This window comes from Lepisma saccharinum, chromosome 2, assembly GCF_977018435.1.
Source record: "Lepisma saccharinum chromosome 2, izLepSacc3.1, whole genome shotgun sequence".
NCBI lineage: Eukaryota > Metazoa > Arthropoda > Insecta > Zygentoma > Lepismatidae > Lepisma > Lepisma saccharinum.
In genome coordinates, this window is record NC_139230.1 from 148,522,573 (window position 1) to 148,534,118 (window position 11,546).

Here is an 11,546-nt window from a genome sequence, read left to right on the forward strand (position 1 = left end):
AGAAGCACATATCTGAGCTACCACCCTCATCTTTCTCAATAAGAAATGGACATTTGAGATGATGTTTTTTTGTTCTGCAGGAATGTTTAAAACTTTCACGAAGCTACTTTCCTGATGGAACCCTGCAACCAACCAATTATGGATGTTGAAAAGATGAAAATGGCGTACTAAAGCCTGATATCTGCCTTCATGAAGTGCCTTCTGAGCTACTAATACAGTGTACTTGTAAAGTATGTGCTACTAGTAGATGTAAATGTCGTATGGAATATTTACCATGCTCTGAGTATTGCAGATGCGGCGATGAATGTAAAAGATAGTGTGGGAGAAAAATAAGAAATTATTATATTGTTATGCAGATTGTTTCAATGACTTGTAAAAAAACATTTAAGTTCAGAGTTTTCATAATTACCATGTGTTCTTTATTGGAATATAATTTTTGTTAATGTGTGCTTTATTTTATTATATTTTTTAAAAAAATCCTTTATGTTGTGTAAATGTAACTTTCCAAATAATTGTAGTCAGTATTTGTTCATATTATCCGTTACAGATGAAAATACAGATTTTCTGAAATAAATAACACACAACTTCAGGAACAATTTTATTTGATTCCTCGCCCTTCAAAACATATATTTAGACACCAAAATTATGACTTTAACGGTTTCAGGAGCGGAAATAAAATCAAAATATTGTCGCTGTCGGCCATTTTGGAAAATAGCGTCTAAAACACCCGGTCCAGAATATGGTGATGTCTACCCAAGTTTTTCTGACTCTCCTACATGTATTCTACTAGGTTCCATTGGTTAGACAAAATCATAACAAAAATTTTTATGGGACTCTATTACAGGGACAGGAGTATACATGAACTGGAGACTTCAAGTAGAACGAACGACTTTGGAGCTTACCCAGGCTCTCATCAATGCGTACCTGGGATTTATGGCGCCGAAGCGTGGTATCGATCACATCATCTCCACTATGGTCGAAATCGACCCATCACTCCATATCCCATATATACTTTGATGGCGTTGCATATGGGATAGCATTACTTCTTTTAATCCTCGCGTAAGCTATTAGTTCAAGCATTTTCAAATCATCTGATTAGTACAATGTTGTGGAATTTTCAAAATTCACATGCGAGATATTCTCAAAAGGCCCGAATCTGATGTAAATACAAAAGGAAATTAAGTCTCTAATTCTACTAGGACGGATTTACGGGAACAAAACCTGTTTTATACTTCTGTTACACACTTGAGTAATTCCTACAGACTCGCCACATATACTTTGATTCTTGACATTGCATTAATAATCCATCTTCGCTGCTCAACACAACGTTCGTCATCTACACACTGAGCAAAGAGCGTGACCAAAGATGTAATGGAATAACATTTAACGAGGTTCAGGATGAAATCGATGGCCCAAGGCAACAGACCCCTGTTGACCTCGTCTAAAGCAATTGTAAAAGCATGTTGATTACCTGCACTTCAGACAATAGCGCATCAAAATCTACCTAGCATGTAGAAAGTATCACTTCATTCTTGAACACTAACTACGTCACCATTATAAAGTTATTTGTAGACTGAAAACAAAAACCGAGCTAAGTGCCAAAATCTAAGTTCCGAGAAAAACAGGAAAAACATTGTCTTGGAAGATATCCTACAAGGTTAACATTACCGTTCTAGGTTTACCTCATTAGACGCGGCTTGTTTTGGAGGAAACGCAGCACACAATAACCTCCAAGACGTCCAAGTGACCACAAAACCAGTCACATGTCGCTTGGCATATAGCCCGTATTTTGATACACAGCAGGTGGCACTTAGACCAAGGCGCATTCTTATGGCTAAAGTTTGAACTACTTGCAGACTGCATATCACATAGCCCGGTTTTTACCGCACTGGCATAGGCCCATAGCCCATATTTTAGCAATAAAATGGAAATCGATTGTTGTGGCACTTAGCCCGGTATTTATTTTCAGTCTACATTTTGTACTTAGTTTTTTGTTGTTCTTGATGAAGAATAATCGTATCAGGTGTAAGGAGCAAACTTTTAGGCAATGCATCTGCAGGAAAATGAAGTTGGGAATTCTCTCGCATCTTTTGACACAATCCAGGAGCAATCTAGAGGTACCTTACTGGCCTTACTTCTCACGTTTTGCACCCATTTCTTCTATTATCCTCTACCTAAAACATTGCTTACAGTGCATGAATTTGATTTTTTTGAAGCGAGCGACGCATTTCTGACAGTGGAAGTTGAGAGATCATTCTAACTTTGCTAACCAATAAACAGCCAAGTTTTGAATTCACCATCAGGAAGGAAAAGGTACGTACAACGCAATTTAGTTTAACTCCATGGCTGAGCATTGGTCGTTGTATATCTGGATGTTGTCTTCCTCTGTTTTTAGACGGTGAACATTTATTTCTAGATCCCTTTAAGCGGAACAGGCTGTATTCATTAATCCTAAGAAATTCTATGACTGGCAGAATGGACATCATCTGCAGAAAAAACCTGATGTTGGAGAAAGAAAACAAAGATTTTTTTTATCCTTCTGCTCACTGGTGGTGAAAAAGGAACACAGACCTTACGGTGTGAGTGGAGAGCTGAATGCCCCCTTATATGGTTAGTTTTGTATTGCAGTCATTGGAGAACCTTTGTATACAAAGTTCCCCTGGATGAAAATTAATATGAAACATTAGTGGCACTGTAATCGAAGAAGGCGTTCAATAATCAAGGGGTTCCTATTTGTTGAGTGTCAAACAACTGTTTGAATCATAAAAAATTTAAAACAATTTTAATAATATATACAGTATTCTATAGAATGTCGTACATAACCAGTACAAGGTTTATAGAGGTGCAAATAGTGTCCGAATAGCCGAAAATTTCAGGACATGGAACAAAAGGTATGGACTGTCCCGACTAAACTTTGCCTTGCATCAATTGTTATTAAACTGCCAAATATTGCAGACTGCAAACTTCTGGAGTCTGTCTCTCTCCAGAAACTCCACATTTGTGGAGTGACAAAATCGAAATTACCTCAAAATATTAAAAATCGTCAACGTTATATTCATAGGTTTTTATAGGTTAAAATTAAAAATTTGTATAGCTTAAGGGGAGACATAGCCCCCATGCCCCCCATTAGGCACGGGCCTGTAAGTAACATGCAATGGAACAAAACATGTTCTGAGGAAATAATATCTTATTAAAATCTCAATCTGCTGTAATCCTCATCTGATTTCATGAAAGCAAGTTTTTTTATCTGAAAAGAATGACACGTGAAGATGATATTGTGCCTTTCTCAGAAGCGGAAAACCATGGAATTTTTCATTATTTAACATGAATTGTTGTTTCGAAGAAAGGGTTGTAAATTTCCATTGAACGCCATTAAGAGAAATTGTATCTTCTAGATTGTATCGGGGAAAAGATCTTAAAATATGTAAAGGAAAAAAAGCATTACGAAAAGCTGCCGTGATATGTTGTTGACAGAGTGATGTGTTGATGGGCCAGTAACTGGAATATCTGATCCTGCATCTTGCATCTTTAAGTAAGGGAAACACCTTCAAGGCTTCAGCTTTTCCGGTGCTTCCACATGCATTATTGCCACCTGAAATTCACGTTCAACTACACTAAAATGCAACAATTTAAGATCAGTTGGAATGGAAGCAATTTAAAGAACTGACTTAATTTAATCATATAATGATCTTGAAAGGATAAATTGAGTGTACGTCGTAAGTGAGTATGAAGTTAGAAGCAAAATTAATATACAAATGATGTACGTAAACAGTATATGCTGTGTGCGTTTAAGATTTTGTTTAAATGTCAGAATATAGAATGGAAAATCCATTTTCTTAAGTATACCAATTCAACAATTTAATTGTTTCAATTACAAATAAAGTCACAGTGCCATTAGCGTTTCAGGGTAAAGGATAAACATTTTTAGGGACCGTGTCGTGGAGAATGGTGATCTTATATACCTGTCTGAAATGGACGCACCATGGTAGTTGTATGTAAAGAATAAATACATTTAGAACACAAGTGCAAATTCTGGAAATAATTTACAGTCAATAGATAATAACTAATCCTTTTTTCGATGCGAGAACTTTTCCGGTGACTCAAGCACGATGCGATTGAGCACACACCCAACTATTACGTTGGCAGATAACAAGAACATCTTTTTTGCAGCTCAATGAATACCCACGGATGAGAAATTTTTTAACAGATTTAATTGATGAAATATGTAAAATGAAGGTAGAAATGCGCAAGAAATACAAAAAAAAAAAAAAAAAAAAAATGTGATCAGAGTTGGATCGAGGATGGTCTAGTGCTCTTCTTCTTTCATTTGTAATGCCTTTATCCGGAAGTAATATAGCACATCTATAGTATTTTTGGTTGATTGATTGATTTTGTGCCTCTTGGCTAATTTGCCAAGATGGGGATGAGTGATGAAATGATGAAATTGATGAATGGACATTCACAAACAACCAAGCCCGAGCGGGATTCGAACCCGGGACTCTTGGCGTTGCAGCGCGATGTGCTAACCACTCGGCCACAGTATGCGGCCAGTATTTTTGGATTACCCATTATAACCCCAAACGCACATACAAATAGAGAAAGATAAACTTTCCCAATTACCGGGTGTGTAATTATTTGGCATAAAATTGAGCGGCAACTGTTGTCCAGGGAGACAAATTATCTACTTGAATTTTATTTACCAAAACGTTGTAGAAAAGTAGAATAGAATAGAATAGTATATAGGTTTATTTCAGTATGAGCCTTTGCGGCTGTACACACATTTCCATACATCAATGAAGTTCTTTTTTCTTGTTTTTCCTTCCATATCCCCTCTCCTTATGTCCTCACATGTTCAACTTTACCTTTCATATTAATTGTGGGTTCTTCCCTCACTACAATCTATCAACCTAAGGTTGTTTTTTTCTTCTTCATAATTTCACACTGATAGCACTAGTTATTATACAGGGTGTGTCAAAAGTCAGGAACCATAGTGTTATTCACTTCAGTATATATTGTCTATATGGTATGACTGATTGATTGAGTTGGTGTTTTAAGTCCACTTTATACAAAGTAAGGTTAACCGGAACTGGGCCTACAGTTTAAAGTGGGATCCGAACCACTATGTGCCTCCACCGGGTATCAAACCCAGGGTCACTTGATTGTCTATATGGTTTGCTCAATATGTTGACTCTCTTCAGCAAGGCACATTTTCAGACGACGCTCCCAGTTCTTCAGGACACTGAGGATTGTGGCACGCGGTACTTGCGCGGCACATTCTGTTATCCTCCCTTGCAGATGGAGTAGGTCGATAATCAGGTGGAATAAACCATTGCCTTCAGGTGACCCCATGGGTAGTAATCCATTAATGTGAGGTCAGGGGACCTCGCTGGCCACTCAACGGCGTCCAGCCAACCTATTCACCTCCCCGGAAATTGGTCATCCAGCCACTGGCGTACGATTAATCCATTAGTCCTATGGTTCCTGACTTTTAACTCACCCTGTATTGTCAGCAAGAAGATTTCTGCACACCGTTCTCAGGCACTTTCACTCCCGTCCCTCATCGTATTCGCTCTCTTTGTCCAGACGTAATGTAGGAAGGTTCCCAAGTCCCTTATTTGAGCTTTCTCCCTTCCCGCCATTTCCCTCTCCGTAATGGCCCTCAATATTAATTTTATTTAATATAATCATTTTAATTTAAACATTATTATTATTATTATTATTCCTGACTCAGGAATCCTGAGACACTTGGTTCGGACCCCCCCCCCCCAAAAAAAAAACAACATATTTCTAGATACGTTCTGATTTGGTTATGCTACGGAAATAGGACGGGTTCTATCCTTGAGAAATGCTATGAAATATGCCATAACATCTGAAAAGCCATAAGATTTTTTACTTTTACTTTCGTCTAAACCGGGAGTAACGCTAGCAGAATTGACTCGGTTTGAGTCTCGATTGTCTTTTAGCGTAGAGTAAATCGACAATTTCTGATTCTAAGAAAAAAAAATGAATTACTAAATAACAGGTAAATAAGTTTATAAACGCTGCTTCAATAAAATTATTGTTTCAATTCTAGGATAAAGTATGAAAGAGTATACATAACGAAAATATTATGATCATTTTCTAATATCCAAAACACATCCTATTTATGTCCTTTGTTGGTTATCCTGTTCTGGATAAGTTCTAGCTATGTTTTGGATATCCAGAATTGGATTTGTTTTGGTTATCCCATTTTGGACAAGATCCAGATATGTTTTGGATATCCAGAATTGGAGGTGTTTTGGATAGACAAGATATAGATATGTTTTGGATATCCAGAATTGGAAGGGTTTTAAATATCCCGTTTTCGACAAGATAAAGATATGTTTTGTATATACAAAATTGGACGTGTTTTCGATATCTCTTTTTGGACAAGATATAGATATGTTTTGGATATCCAGTTCTGGATATCCAGTAGACGTCCAATTGATATCCAAGATTGGATATCCCGAAATGGATATCTAATGGATATCCATGGATCTGATCTGGACATTGTGGATATCGAATGGATATCTTTTGGAGATTTGTGTTGTATGGGATTATCTCCTCAATTTTAGATTCGTTCATATCCCTTATGTATTTCCGTCTAGTCTCTGCTGTTTCTTTGCACTGGAGGAGAATGTGGAATTTCGTCTCGTCTTCCCCACACTGGACATTCTGTACTCCCGTCCTCTCTCACGCGCTTGAATTGTGCCCACTTTCCTAGCCTGATCCATGTCAAACCCGTCCTGTCACTCGCTCCACACACGTCTACATATTTTCGCCTCCCCCATTGCCTATCCCCATCTACGATTGTGTCGAAGTTAAAGGTACTTTCCCCGCACATTCTTCCGTGCATTCAATCTATTGAATTTCAAATGTCACGAGACTTGTATGCAAAAGCACTTGCTCACTTCTCCACCATTCGAACCTTAATACAAAACAATTACGATTTACATGTGCTATTAGTTCTTGAATTTCACACAGATGAATTCTACAGTCAACATGAACCAGATCAAATATTCAGGTTGAGGCACAAGATGAACTATATCCATAAGGTGGAACGAAACAAACAGTTCTTGAATTGAGCAAGAGTTTGAATTAACCAGAATAAAATATATAGGTCCAAAAAAAAAGAAAAAATTGAGAAAGAATCTGTATATGTTCACTTAAGATGAACTAACACCATTTAATGGGACAGTTGAGCTGCAAACAGAAACATTATGTGGGAAGAAAAATGGAACATTTAACATCTACAGAGGCAGGGAAAGAAGGAAACGAGCCAAGAAGAAGTTGAAGTGCTTATTTTCTTAATGGTTAGTGGGTGTATCCAGTGTCGCATAAAGCTGAAAGAGTGAAACCTACATTTGATTTATTGTCTCTAGTAGGCTAATCCCACCATCTCTGGAGACAGTAACTTCACATGGCCCGCCTACATGCACGGTCGCGGTCTCTCAGACTTGTAATTAAATTTCTACTTTAGAGGAGCATTGAAAACGATGTTAACTTTATCAAACTCTTTCTCATTCCCTTTTCTTCAAGATGAGATAACAACAATGAAAAAAATTGGAGACAAATTTGGTATTAAGGGGAAACACAACATGAGAAAGCTGAGGAGTATGCATCACTGAGGTAAAAGTCGTTCAACAAAGAGAGTAATGCAGCATTTGTTTGCACAAGAGGTATATTGAGGTGTGGATGGAAGTTGCATCAAGAGTGTTAATATTGTTTCAAAGTTCAAATTACAATGCATAAATGTTACTCAAATTTCCAGTTTGACTTTTTATACAATTAAAAAAGTATCATTTCTGAAAAATATGATGGAAATGAGAATAATCGATCTTCGTAACCACCTTATGTCTCTTTCAAATCTCTCAGTAAGGTTGGACTGAACGAAATCTCCACACAAGCTTATCATTATTCACGTGGCTGCATTATTTCTTACTTCCCATACCGCACAAATCTCCAAGGGATATCCATTGGATATCCACAATGTCCAGATCAGATCCATGGATATTATGGATGTCAATTGGATATCTATTAGATATCCATTTCTGGATATCGAATTCTGGATATCTATTGGACGTCAATTGGATATCTATTAGATATCCATTTCTGGATATCGAATTCTGGATATCCATTGGACGTCTATGGAATATCCAAAACTGGATATCTGAAACTCGACCAATTCTAGATATCTAATGCATAGCCCAAACATGTATAGATCTATCTGGCTGTCAGAAACATTGTCCAATTCCAAATATCAAATACGTCTCCAGATCTTGTCCAAAACGGAATATCCAAAACACTTCCAATTCCAAATATCCAATACGTCTCCAGATCTAGTCCAAAACGGGATATCCAAAAACATCCAATTCTAGATATCCAAAACATATCTAGATCATGTCCAAAATGGGATATCCAAAACACATCCAATTCCAAATATCCAATACGTCCCCAGATGTTGTTCAAAACGGGATATCCAAAACACATCCAATTCTGGATATCCAAAACATATCTAGATCTTGTCCAAAAAGGGATATCTAAAACACATCCAATTTTGGATATCCAAACATATGTAGATCTTGTGCAAAATTGGATATCCAAAACAAATTCAATTCTGGATATCCAATACGTAGCTAGAACTGATCCACAACTGGATATCCAGCAATGAACATAATAGGATCTGTTTCGGATATTAGATAATAATCATAGTATTTCCGTTATGTATACTTTTTCATACTGTGTATTGGAATTGAAACAATAATTGTATTGAAGGATTAGCGCTTATAAACTTATTCACCTGTTATTTTAGTGATTTAATTTTTTATTCTTAGAATCAGAAAATTTCGATTTAGCGGTACTCAACTCTAAAATACAATTGAGACTAAAATTGAGTCAATCCTGCTTAGCTCAAGCGGGAAAACCTGCTCCTTATATTTGATGCGCATCATTTTCAGTTCGCGTGTTTTACGCCTGAGGCCTGAGTGAATCAGAAGATGTCAATGGATGTCTATTGGATATTCCTGGATATATATTGGATATCCAGAACTTTCGACTTGAATATCAAAGAGATATATCTTTTGGGCATTTGTGTGCTGTATGGGTTATAAACTTGACTAAATGTGTACTGATTAGTGAAATTTGAATTATTTCATAAATGCTTTAATCCAGTACGATTTAAACCTTGGAGCAAGAATCATTCGCCGAGGATGCATGAACACTAGACAGTCCGTTGGGTGGCTATGAGACAAATGAGTTCTTTTTTAAACTTCAGGCTGAGTAGATCTTCTAATTCCAATGTATGCACAGATAGACTAGTCGGAACTGAATCCACAGTTTAGAGTGGGATCCCAACCACTATGTGCCTCCACTGGATATCGAATCCGGTACCCTTTTATTACTCAGCGAGGTCCTTTATACCTTAGTGTTGTCCCAATACTAAATAATAGAATATAAATTTAACTCATACTATAATGGAGATGTGGGTACTATCTTGAATATCATTCTCAGGTATCTGTTGATACATTTTCCGCTAAATGTATATCTGCCCATATTTTTAACTGTTTTGATCTAATAAAGCAGAAGATAACTCCAATTGTTTCATTATAATAACAATTCAATACTCTTGTAGCTTTTGAAGTGTAAAGCAGCTCTGGGGCCCACTCAATCCTTTCATGAACGGGTGTATGGAGACAACCCTTGGGGCGGGGGGAAGGTAAAGGTGACCGGAGAATGATGCTAATCACATCATCTCCAATATGGCTTAGATACAGAATGCGTGGAATCTGATTTCTGCCTTCATGGCATGGTGCAATGCACAGGAGACAGGTTTATTTATTCATTCTTCTTCTTCTTCTTTTTTATGAAGGTTGTGCCACGGAAATGTTTCAGATTTGTTTAGTAAGTTGTGCATTAGCAGGAAGAGTTAGTACCACACATGCAACGAAAAAAGTAGCCTGCGGATATTGGAGCTGCATGGATCGATCGGTTCACGACTCTACATCCAGACAGGCTATTATGAAGAATATAAGTGCCTTCTAGCAGTTTAGGTGCACAAAGGCACCATCTGACATGTCAATTCTCAACACTGACGGAGACAGGTTCTGCTCGTGACAGGAGTTGTCCCGGAACCAAAAGGTCTGCAAGAATGGAGGACGTCAGTTTGCAGGCCAGTGTCCACCGTTGGATTCTTTCCCGTCGCTTTCCCGTGCCGTCGAAGTCGTCCGAGTCGAGATTAGGGATGGCCAGATCCGGACCCTGGCGGATCCGGATCCTAATTTTTTTCGGATCCGGATTCGTTTGGCCATCACACATGACCCACCCGACATGTGATTGTTATTTGGGAAAGAAAAACATTTTTTTCAACGAACCACTTATTTGTTAGCTATCAGAAAACGCTGAAATATGTGCCATACAATGAGCAGTTTTTTTCTCAATTCATCTTTTTATGTGGAAAATTATCATTTTTAAAAAGAAAAAATAGAAATTCAATTATTATCTCGAAAACTACTAATTTTCGGACAGAGTATCATATAGTCAAATTTATTGCAAATTGCCTCTACTTTAATGCCTTTCAGGGAATACATCTAATTACAAGTCACCCTGTATATATATACATGCACTCGTGCGCGATTTGTAATTAATACATTTACAAGGGAGGTTATCTAAGAACTTCAGTTTTCATCTTAACCAGCCTTGTGGTAGAAGTTTTTCATTGAATAAAAATATCTATTTTTCTTAATTTCCAACCATATCTAAGTAGGGGGTGATTAAATACATGCTAAGAAAAAGGAAAAAAAGGTAAAAAATGTTAGATTTGTTATTTTGGTAGACACCCTGACATGCAGCTTAAAATCTGGTGAAAATAGCTCAAAAGCTAGCTTCACCACCTGGTGAAAATAGTCACTCCGTAAACTAAAACAGTCCTTCGAAAAACAAGGCCTACCAACTGGCTTTCAGAGACAAATGCTCAAAATTATTGATTTTAAGTAGAAACAGATTGTCCTCACAATGCTGGGTAAACATCATACACCATTAGCACATCATTTACACAACCTGGGAAAACTACTTATTTTCACTGGGGACAAAAAAAATGTCTTCACTGATCTTTCTGCCTGGAATGTTTTCACGTAACTTACCTGTAGTACATATCCCCCCCCCACAACCTTCATATTATTTAGCAGCATTAGACAAAAACTGGGGTATGGCATAAAACTAGAAATAGAATACACTAGTGTTTTCCCACTGCCAGTGTCTTACCATGAACTGATCAAATCACTGGAAAACAATTTTTTCCGAAACATATTTTCACTAAACGTTAATAATGTTGATACTGACATTTATATTTTTTCTATTCACTTAAATCTTTCATCTTTGTTAAGCAAGTAAGTACACAGGGATCTTGCAAGATTTATTTCGGAACAGTTTCACTGCGGTTATATACCGCTGCGCTGGATTGTGCCAAGCAGGACATCACACATGTGCATTAGTTTGAGATCTCCTTTAAACATTGTCAGTGAAATGTCATG